This window comes from Suricata suricatta, chromosome 1 (genome assembly GCF_006229205.1).
Source record: "Suricata suricatta isolate VVHF042 chromosome 1, meerkat_22Aug2017_6uvM2_HiC, whole genome shotgun sequence".
Classification (NCBI taxonomy): domain Eukaryota; kingdom Metazoa; phylum Chordata; class Mammalia; order Carnivora; family Herpestidae; genus Suricata; species Suricata suricatta.
The window spans coordinates 57,175,677-57,188,152 of NC_043700.1; the positions used below are offsets into that span (position 1 = coordinate 57,175,677).

General features: G+C 36.0%; 1 pseudogene; it reads left to right on the forward strand.

Moving 5' to 3' along the window:
• The first annotated feature begins 3,647 nt into the window (after positions 1–3,647).
• On the forward strand, positions 3,648–9,897 carry LOC115300980 (annotated as a pseudogene).
• The last annotated feature ends 2,579 nt before the right edge of the window (positions 9,898–12,476 follow it).

Sequence of the window (12,476 nt, forward strand, 5' to 3'; positions counted from 1 at the left end):
CCTGAAGCTCATTTCTATATCCTTTTGACAAGGTTCCATCATTTTTTGAGAGTACTTTAGTTTAATTCACAAAATGTTTGAGAATCATCTTGTACTGCTCTGCTTAGACCTATATTCAGTTACGTCCAAAGCCCCTCAGTCCTTTTGAGTGGAAAATAGTATTTGGGAGTCAAGATCTATACCTATTACTACTAGGGTGTCATTGCTTTTAGGTCTTCTTAGCAGACAGGCTTAGGACATTATCTATCTATCTATCTATCTATCTATGTATCTATCTATCTATCTATCTATCTATCTATCTATCTATCTATTATCTATCTGTCCATTATCTATCTATCTATCTATCTATCTATCTATCTATCTATCTATCATCTATCATCAACTTTATATTTTTTCTATTTACAAAACATATGCATGTATATATACAAGCTCATGTTGTACATATAAAACTTTTATCTTTCTCTCCATCTGTTTGTTGTTCATATATTAAAAAATGAGTTCACTCTGATGCTTTTAATTCCAACCTAACACCTCAGGATTGATACCAGTTTCCACCTTTTCTGTATTTGTAACTTCTTTCTCTAACAGTGAGAAATCTGCCTCTGTTATCCAATATATTAATCATTTGATTAATCTTATAAAGATGCAGACAAACTAGTCCAGAAATGTTAACCCACATGGTGAAAAAGATACCTATTAAACTACAGGTCAATAATTCTTTTCAGTTCTGTTTTGACTTTGGGCAGGTTATGTTACTTGAGTTAGTTCTTTCCCCCTTTTATTTGAAATTGTGTATTTCTTTGAAATATTGTTTGGTTCGTTTGTCTCTGTTTCATCTTCTATTCTATAGTAATTACCTCGATTTCTAATGGCAAGTTAGTGTATTGTTCCATTTACTATTGCTGACTTTAAAAACAATACCCAAATAACAGTGCCATACAATTCCATTTTATTAAGTTTATGGACTCGGTGGGTCAAAAATTCAGACAGGGCACAGTGGGACTGTTCTATGACTTCTAGACCTTGTGTTGGTAAACCTTGAATACAGGGTGATGCCGTAACTGGGTCTGGAGCACTCTGCAGGCTCCTTCACATGCCTGCTCTGAGGATGACTGAGTGTTGACTACAAGCTTTACTGGGGCTATGGCCAGACTGTCAGTGGCCTCTTCATGTTGTCTAGTCTCTCAAAGGAGATGCAGACTTTCTACATGGTGATTTACACATCCAAGACTGAGTATTCCATCCCACAAAAACAAGGCTGCATCACCTTTTATGACCTGGCCTCAAAAGTCACACATTATTACAGCCACATTCTAGTGGTTACAAGTGAGTCATAATCCTGGCCAGATTCAAAAAAGGGGGGATTATACACCTCCTTGGATGACAGAATGATAAGTTTCTAGAAGAGTATATTAGATTAATGATACTGTTATACCCATCCTTGGAAAATAACCTGTAGTCTACTGGCTAGTTATCACAGTTCACATTCCTACCACATGTAAACTACACTTTCTTCCTCCCAGGAAACACACAAGAATTTTATCTTTTACTGCATCAGGCTTAGGCTTTAATTCTAAAATATTATTTAAATCAGGTATAGCCTTGTATAAGTCTCCTCATATATACTATCTTAGGTATAGCTCTTTGAATACTCTTCTTGTTTTAAATCTGAAGACTTATAAACTAAAGACACATGTTATCTGCCACACCCAAAGTACAATGGAAGGATAGACATAGATGAATAATATGTACTTTTCAAATCCAAGTATTGATCCATAGCTATTGTGAAATCAAATCAGGGACAATTTCTCAGTTCCTTGGTTAGGCCCGAATCTTCCTTACAGAAAGTTTTTTGTAACTCCTATTTGTACCTATTGGAATTTTGACTCTCCTGTCTTAGTTATCCTTTCTTTGTAATGAATGACTTGTGTTTGCAAATGAGTTACTTCCTCAGCCTACTATCCACTGAGGGAAAAAACCCCAGGGAAATCCAGAGATCCAAGAGTATTTTATTTATGTTTATTTATTTATTCTGAGAGAGAGTGAGAGCACACAAGGCAAAGAAGGGGGGAGAGAGAGAATCTCAAGCAGGCTCCATGCTCAGTGAGGAGCCTGATGTGTGGCTCAATCACATGACCCTGGGATCATGACCTGAGGCAAAATCAAAAGTCTGATGCTCGACTGACTGAGCAACCCAAGTGCCCCAAGAGTATTTTTTTGTACTATTTCTGACTCATTCAGTATAATCTGATATAATTCTTATAAAACATTATGGGCTTAAAGTTATGGATATAAACAAAAATATGGTTATCAATTGTCATGAATTCATAGAAGAAGTATATTCACAATCTCTTTGAGATAAATCCTCTTTATTGGATTTCTTGTGAGTATACTCTGGAATAGTACCCTTAAGTTTTTTAAAGCTTATATAACGGAGTAGATCTGGTATTCCTTTAAGATCTTAAACAAACCTTTGTCAGTTTGAAATGGCCTACAAAGTGCTGCCTTAGATCTTTCTAGTTCCTAGTAGGAACTTTACAGCCCTATCCCAAATTTGATCTTTGCTCAAAAGCCATTTCTTAATTCAAGACCTTTTTGCTGGCTAGTTAGACTGTTCATATCCTTTATATTTCTTCATAATTCCATAAAAAACTAGCACTTATTTCATTTATTTTTCCTCTCCTATATCATTATAATATGGGGGGGGGGAATCTGATAGTACCCTAAACATTTTGCCTGGAAATCTTAACTAAATCAAACTTCATTAGGACATTTTCTATATTCTACATTAATTGGGAAACAGTTTTCTTAAACTTTGTCACCATTTAACAAGTGTAATCTTTTCTTCAAGTTTCCAATACCATTTCTATCACTTTCCATTAAGCCCTTACTGGCATCGTTGTCAAGGTGTTAAAGGCTTTTTGCTGACACTTTTCATGAGGTCCTTTTGGCCTTCAATAAGTCTTCCTAGTACCTTGCCAGCTCACCCTTCTCCCCACCTTGCTACTCAGTATCAAAGCCTGGGCACCTATTTTAGTTTACTTGTGTGTAGTACTTCCCAGCATCCTGGTATCAAATTGTTGTCAGTCAAGCGCTGACCAGAGAAGGAAAGCTGCAATGAATAATATGGAATAAAGACCTTAGGCGATTGTGGGGGCTGGTGAATGAGTCTAGGTAAGGTTATTTTCTACATGTCTAGTGCTGAGTCTAAAGCCATCAGTACGTTACACTAGTTGTGCAGCAACAGTGGATGTGAAAATTCCTTATAATCTCTTTCTGCATACATACATATACGCATACATACTTTCTTTTTTTTTTCTTTTAAGGAGATCCGGAGGATGGCTTCCAAAGCCACGACTCCCTGGCGGGGAGGGTGAATGGGTTTCTTTTATTTAGGATTAAGATGAGTATTTAAATAAGGAAGCCTGGCCATTGTATGTAGAGGTGGACATGAGGTTACTTATGCTCCTTAAGGAAACAGGCCATGCACACATTTTATGTTATGTAAAGTAGGCTGAGACTCCTTCTTGGGTGGGGATTTTAGTATTATAATCAGGTAAAGGTGATTAGGTCATTTCAGAGGTCATTCCACTGTACATCTTGCACAGGTGGAAGTTCCAAGCTAGGGATTTGGCTCAAAGATCTAGATGGTCTGGGTGGGAAAGAGGTCTTGCTATGGCAGTCATCACCTGAAGGGTGGTTTTGGAGGTAAGCTGAAAAGAAGAGCTTTTTATAGTCCCTGTCTTCATAGGATCCTGTAGGTGTTTCACAAATAAATTTATCCTCTGATATATTGCTGTACATACATAAGACCTTCTTCAAAGAAGTTTCAGAGGCTGCACCAATTTGCATTCCCACCAACGGTGTAAGAGGGTTCCCTTTTCTCCACGTCCTTGCCAACATCAGTTGTTTCTTATGTTGTTAATTTTAGACGTTCTGTCAAATATGAGGGGATATCTCATTGCAGTTTTGATTTGCATTTCCCTGATGATGAGTGATGTTGAGCATCTTTTCATGTGTCTGTTGGCCATTTAGATATCCTCTTTGGAAAAATGTCTGTTCATGTCCTCTGCCCTTTTTTTCTATTGGATTATTCATTTTTTGACTGTTCAGATTTATAAGCTCTTTATAGATTTTGGATACTAACCCTTTATCAGATATGTCACTTGCAAATATTTTCTCCCATTCTTGAAGCTGCCTTTTAGTTTTATTGAGCTTTTTCTTCTCTGTGTAGAAGCTTTTTATTTTATGAAGTTCCAATAGTTTACTTTTGCTTTTGTTTTCCTTGCCTCAGGACCATACCTAGAAAGAAGTTGATATGGCCAATATCAAAAAGGCCTTTGTTCTCTAGTAGGATTTTTATAGTTTCAAGGTCTCACATTAATGTCTTTATATACATACATACTTGCTTACTATTGGTTGTTTCTCTGGAGAACTCTAATACAGTGCCATTGGAGTACATACAATTCTTGGTAACTTTTAACAGAAAACTGACAGATTCGGATGCATTTTGAAGAAACCCACTGGTATGAAGGGAAGTCTTAAACCATTTCAAGAATTAACAAAGAATAATGTATGGTTCATTTAGAGGAAAGTAGACCAAGAGGAGAAATGAGAGCTTTATGGGAGACGTCATAGAGCAAAGAGTATCAGTTCCAGTAGATTTGACAAGTTGAAGGAAAGGACATAATTGTCCTGGGTTGATCCAGCATAAGTTATAACTGTACAGGTTTCAGGGAGGCAGTAATTCATTTTTAACTGTTGAAATGATAATATTTTAGTAAAAGAAATAAGTTTCTTGCTGTTGGAAGTGCTTTAGCAAGGAACAAATGAGAATACTACAGAAATGTTTAAAAAATTTTAAAGGCTTCTTTATAATTTTCTCAGCTATATAATTTAGTGAGTCTCATTCAGACTGATTAGAGGTTATAGTAGTTTATATATCCAATTTTGCTTTTTATTCAGAGTATCCTCAAGGATAAATGAACTTTTAATTTTCTTCTAGATTTATTGATATTTGTGTTCTGGATAAATTGAATTTGTGGCCATATATTATTGTGATTTTTTAATTTTGTGAGATAATGTAGAAAGTAAAATATATTTGCCATATTTTCAAATTTTAATTAGAGAGATAGAGAAGTGAAATAATTTCAACTGGTAATGAACACAGGTTAGATGCATAGATGAAAGGAAATGTTAAGGTTATAAATTATTTTTGATCTCAGCTACTGTTTTTAGTTCTATCCCTAGATTAGGACTTAAAATATACTTGAAACTAAGCAATTACAAATATAATACTTTATACAAGTATGTTAATATTTGGAGACACTGGACAAAATTTTCAATTTTCTGTTGGAAGAAAGAATTTGAGATTACTTTTATTTCTGTTTAGGAGAAACTGCTGGTCCTCCATTGATTCTGCCAAATTTTCCTTCATTTAAAAATGTAATTAAATTTTTAGAGTTAGAAATAATCCTAAAAATTACCTAGACTTTTTGTGAAGTCTTTTTGTTTTGTAGGTGAGAAAACTCTGAATTTTAAAAAGACCTGTAAGAGTATTAAATTATTGCTCCAATGCTGTCAAAACTAGAATTCAGGAGCGGTGTGTTTTCTCTTTACTACGGTTCTCTGACTCTGCAAAGTGAAACACTCTGAACATCAGGTGCTATCCAATGAACTGACTAATATATCAATTACCTGCTACCAATCTTTGCCTTTATTTAGTCTCACCTCTCTGGACTACTATTTATGCACCAGCACGACACACAATTATTTATCATACCTTAGTTGAAAGCCAAATCACTAAGAGATTTTTAGCAATATTGAGTTCTATTGTTTAAATTAAAGTCAACCTTACATTTAATTCAATCATCTATTTTTTAAATTGACTAGAGGCAATCCTGCCAACTTCAGGATTAAAAATGGTTTGCACATTAATACGTCCAACTGTTTTTGTTAATATTAGAAAGCTTATTTTTATGACTCATGATTTTATTCACTCAAAGCTAACCACTTACCTAACCCTGTCTACTGTAAGTGCCAATACATTACTAATCTGGAGATAGAGGTACTCAAAAATGTGTGTTAGAAAGGTTTTTATCTTATGATATTGACTTTTTTTTCTCTCCATCTGTAACTTTGAATGCTATAACTCATATTTGAGTTTCTTTTCTTAACATTAACACAGATTATGTACTTGAGCACATATTTTAACTGTAATTTTTTTTAAAAAGTTGGTTTTGCTTTTGAATGCAAACTGACAAAGTAATCTTAGATGTTTAATGCAACTATTCCCAGATTGTGAATCCTTATGGAGATATGTACAAGTGAAGACAAAATATTTCACCATTTGTCACAAATGTTTGCTAATGAAGATGGCTTTTAAAATGTGAATAGCTTCAACTCGCACTCATTTTTAAAATACATACTCAGCTAAAGAAAAACACAGTACTATCTATATTCTCACCATCTTTTTTCCCCTTAATAAAATATTCATGAGAAGTTACCTATGTTGTCAACATTAAAAAATTTTTTTTATTTATTTTTTATACAGAGAGAAACAGAGCATGAGAGGAGGAGGGGCAGACAGAGAAGGAGACACAGAACCAGAAGCAGGCTCCAGGCTCTGAGCTAGCTGTCAGCACAGAGCCCGACACGGGGCTCGAACCCACGAACATGAGATTGGAGGCTTAACCGACTGAGCCACCCAGGCACCCCACCTATGTTGTCAACATTAGAAGGATGTTTCTTGTGAGGTGTTCTGCAATCCTTCTTTTTCTGACAAATTTGCTTGAACATCAAAGCCTCATACCATTTTTTTTCAAGACAGATAAAAGCTGTTAGTGGCAAATTAGAATTTTCTTGACTATGTCCTGTTGTTGTAGTAATACCCAATGTGAACATTTTCTCTCCAAGGGTACCCTTTGGTAATTATCCTGACTCTAATTTTTCTTTTTTTTTTTTAATGATTATTTGTTTTTGAGAGAGAAAAGGAACAAAAGCGGGTGAGGGGCAGAGAGAGAGGGAGACAGAATCTGAATCAGGCTTCAGGCTCTTAGCTGAGAGCACAGAGTTTCACATGGGGCTCAAATCCACTGGCCATCTGATCATGACCCGAGCCAAAGTTGGCTGCTTACCCAACTTAGACACCCAAGGCACCCCTGATTTTCCTTTAATAAAGAGTGTTTTAGTATCCTTAGTGACTTCCATAAATTCATTTGAAAATCATTTTTTAAATGTTTTTAAATACATTTTCAGTTCTCTGTGGTGTATTATTTGCTATTTCTTTTTCATATTCAGATATTTTGTGGCAATAGCTGAGACCTGAATGATTTATTGTATTGTATTAAAGGGAGTTTATTACTTCCCTACATGATTTTGTAGAAAACATAGTCTATTTTTTAAAGATCCCAAACCACTGTCTTTCTCACTGTATTGTTGTTCCTAAGGATTCCTTATATTAAACCTGAAAATGCTTAAACTTGGTATACTTTAAGGTTTTTTTTCATAAATCAATGAAATTGGGGTATTATGCCCATTTGAAATAAATTTAGGAACAAAGTTTGGATGAATGTGGTTACAATTGTCAGGTTTGATTCAAGAAAGACATGATTGAAGTAATGAGAATAATCTGCAGGATACTTACATATCAGAATTATGAGGTTTGGAAACCAGAGAGATTATATGTGTCTGTCTCTTGTAATTACAATGGTGCCTCACAGCATCAGATGGGAAGGGGCAGTTAATATATGAGTATATTTGATACAGAGTTAGGATTGATGATCACATAAAACTTGTAATTAAAATACCATGCCCTGTTTAACTTCTGCTTCTATCCATGAAAATTTCTGGTGCAGAACTTACTGTCTGCTAAAAAAGCTGGATAAAATATATAAAACATATGTGTCCAAGTGTTGGTATAACAGGGAACATAAGACTGCAAACCTTGAGAGAAAGGATAAATGAGATGAAAACCAAAATTTCACTGGGCTTCTCAAGTAGATGTGCATTTTAGTCCACAGTACAAGAAGGGAGAATACAAGCAGAGCTGGGCAATTCTACAAAATGAAGAGACAAAGACAGGAGTTGTTGAAGTCTGAGGCAGATGAGATTTGCAGGACAGAATAATATAGTGAGGTACATCTAAAGTAAAAAGAGCTCAATAAATCAACAGAAGAATCCTATGGAAACTTCAGCTATTTACTGATCTGTACCTACAAAACGCGTGACCCCAGGAATCCAAGCAAGATGACTCTCAGATAATTATAAATTGAATAAACCCCAGGGTTCACACAGAGCTGGAAATGATTTGCATTTCTTTCAGCCAAGTAGGATTCTGAATTAAGCATGCAAAGTCAAGCATCCTATACAAAATTACTAGACATGTGGAAATTTTCAACCAAGGAAGAAAATCAGTTAATTAAAAAAAATAGAATTAGTAGAGATCATGGGATTTGAAGACAAGAATTTATTTTAAAAAATTTTTTAAATGTTTATGTATTATTTTCACACACACACACACACACACACACACACACACACAGAGTGAGCGGGGGAGGGGCAGAGAGAGAGAGGGAGACACAGAATCTGAAGCAGGCTCCAGGCTCTGAGCTGTCAGTACAAAGCCGGACAGGGGGCTCTAACTCCCAGATGGAGAGATCATGACCTGAGCCAGAGTCAGATGCTTAACTGACTGAGCCATTCAGGTGCCTCCTGAAGACAAGAATTTAAAATATTTATTATAAGCATAATAAGTATGCTCAAGGATATAGATGAGAGAAAGAACATAATTAGGAGAGAAATAGCATTTATTGAAAAGAATGAAAATATTTTTTCCAAATGAAGAATGTAAGAACTGAGATGCAAAATTCACTGGATAAGCATAAAATAATGCAAAACATTGGAAGGAAAAAAATGGAGGCAGGGGAGAACTTAAAGGCATAGGACTATTTAGGCCCAAGTATAAAGATTAAACAAAGACAAGACTGAAAGAAAATGAACAATATTAGTTACCTGTGAAGCACTATCATGCAGTCTAGCTTATGTGCAATTGTAGTTCTAGAAAGAGAGGAAAGAAAGGCATAAAACAATTTTAAGGAATGATGTTTCCTAATTTGATAGATGCCAATAATCCACAAATCAAAAGAAAGAAAGGTAAAGAAAAGCTCAGTGAATCTTACATAGAATGATCACAGATATGACCATAGCGAGAAATATTTTAATAAATTTTCTGAAATGCAGGGATAATAAATTTAAATTTTATTATAAAAGCAGCCAGAGGGAAAAGAAACACAATACAAATAGAAAAACAAAGTTAAGAATATACATAACCGTCTCTTAAAAAACAATGTGACCCAAATAAAAGTGAAACAGTGGCCTTGCACACACAGCCACCCAGAAGCTACCCACGCTGCCTAGCCACCGTCAACCTCAGCATATTCTGTGGATAGTGAGCCCTTGGACTTTGTCTCCGTTAGCTGTTTGAAGACAAAGTTCCAAAAACAACAGGAAATTTCTTAATCTGAGCACTGAGGAGAAAAGATTTGGTTGTAAGGTTTCCTGTTTTCATAGGATTATTTTGGGATTTAAGTGCAAATGTGGTGACTTCACCTGCCATGATGGCACTGGCAAAAAGTCAATCTATGGGGAGAAGTTTGATGATGAAAATTTCATCCTGAAGCAAACAAGTCCTCGCATCTTACTCAGGCCCAATGCTAAACCCAACATAGATGATTCCCAATTTTTAATCTGCACTGCAAAGTTGACTAGTTGGATGGCAAGCATGTGGTCTTTGCCAAGGTGAAAGAAGGCATGAATACTGTGGAGACCATGGAGTACTTTGGGCCCAGGAATTGCGAGAACAGCAAGATCACCATTGCTGGCTGTGGACAAATCTAATAAATTTGACTTGTGTTTTATTTTAACTACCAGACCATTCCTTCTCTTCCTCAGAAGAGTACCCCTTTGCCTCCATCTGCTCAAAATATCCAAATCTTTATGCTCTCATTCCAATTCTATGGCCTCCATATTTTCCATATTCCCCTCCAAGTCTAGCTGGATTGCAGAGTTAAGGTTTTGATTGTGAAATAAATAAACTAAACAACACCCCCCCCACCCCTCAACATAAACACAGAGACACCTGAGGGAAGCAGCCCATCATGAACATTGGATGCCAAACTGCTTACACCAAGCCCCCCACCCTATGTTCTAGTGTGACTACCCAAAGCAGAGACCCACTCAAGCATGTGTCAGTTCCAGCATGGCAGATCTTTCCTCAGCATAAACCCCTGTCCATACCATGTTTCTTGACCAGAGTTCTGCAGAGTCTTGGTTCTTGTAGGGTTGGTGTCAGGTCTCATTTCACAAACAGACCAGAATACACCTAATTAAAGCTCACTACATTCAGGCCAGGGACCAAACACTGCCCAGAACAGCCTTGAGAACCTCTGCAGACAAATGACCTGAAGGATAGAGCAGCCAAAACACAATAGCAAATGCACAGGCAGCACACACCAGAGGCACACTCAGGCCCTGGGCACTACATGACCTTTTCCTCTTAAGGTCTTTACATTCATGAGCTGAAACATAACCGGCTTTTCTGACACAAAGGAGGTAGACTTAGACAAAATGCCAAGATGGAAGAATTCATCTCAAATGAAAGAACAAGATAAGTCCAAAGCCAGAGATCTAAGTGAAATAGTTATAAGTAACATGCAAGATGGAGAATGTAAAGCAAGAGTCATAAGGATATTCAATGGGCTTGAGAAAAGAATAGAAGACATCAGTGAGACTCTTACTACAGAGATAAAAGCGTTACAAAAGAATCAATCAGAGATGAAAAATGGAGTAAACAAGATTGGAAACAAGCCTGATGCAATGAATAGCAGGCTGGAAGAAGCAGAACAAATTATTAGCAAGAAGACAAAATAATGGAAAATAATGAAACTGAACAGAAGACATGAAGAAGAATTATGAAATATGAGGATAGACTTAGAGAACTCAGTGACTACATCATACATAGTAACATTCATATTATAGGAGTCCAAGAAGAAGAGAGAGAAAAGGGGGCAGAAAATTTATTTCAAGAATTAATAGCAGAATGTTTTCTAAGCTAAGGAAGGAAATAGACACCTGGATTCAAGAGGCACAGAGAACTCCCAACAAAATCAACAAAAGCATGCCCAAACCAAGACATATTGTAATTAAATTTGCAAAATCTAGGGATAAAAAAAATCTTAAAAGCAACAAGACAAAAGAAGTCCTTAGATTACAAGGGAAAATCTGTAAAGCTAATAGGAGATTTTTCAACAAAAATGTAGCAAGCCAGAAGCCGGAAGCACTTTGATATTCAAAGTGCTGAATGGAAAAACTATGCAGCCAAGAATACTCTATCCAGCAAGGCTGTCTTTCATAATAGGAGGAGACATAAAGAGTTTCCCAGACAAACAAAATGAAAGGAGTTCTTAACCACTAAGCCAGCCCTGCTAGAAATGTTAAAGGGGACTATGAGTGGAACAGAAAGACCAAGAGTGACAAAGACAAGAAACGATCAGAGGAAATCTCCATAAACAAGCATTTGACTGTAAATGGACTAGTGACTCCAATAAAAACACATAGGGTGTCAGGATGGATAAAAAAACAAGAACCATATATATGATGCCTACATGAAACTCATTTTAAACCTAAAGGCACCTGTAGATTGAAAGCGAGGGGATGGAGAACCATCTGTCCTGCTAATGGATGTCAAAATAAAGCTGTAGTAGCCGTACTTATATCAGACAAACTAGATTTTAAAACAAAGACTGTAACAAGAGATGAAGAAGGGAATTATATCATAATTAAGAGGTCTATGCAATAAGAAGATATGACAAATAGAAATAGGTATGCATGCAACATGGAAGGTCCAAATATACTAAATAATAACAAATATAAGGGAGCTATTTAATAATAATACAGTGATAGTAGGGAATTTTCACAATGCACTCATATCAATGAACAAATCATTTAAATAGAAAATCAACAAGGAAATGATAGCTTTTGATGACACTATGGACCAGATGGACTTAACAAATCTATTCAGAATATTCTATCCTAAAAAGCAGATAAGACAGTTTATTCAAATGCACCTGGGACATTCCCCAGAATAGATCCCATATAAGGTCACGAAACAGGTCTCAGCAAATACAAAGAGAGTGAAATCATACCATGCACCTTTTCTGATCAGAAACCATGAAACTAGAGGACAGTCACAAGAAGAAATTTGGAAAGATCAGAAATACACAGAGGTGAAATAACCTACTATTAAGAAATGAATGGGTCAACAGGAAATCAAAGAAGGAATTAAAAGAAAAACACATGGAAACAAATGAAAATGAAAACATGTGGTCCAAAATCTCTGGGATGCAGCAAAAGTGGTCCTAAGAAGGAAGTATAAAGCAATACATGCCTACTGCAAGAAACAAGAAAAATCTCAGATA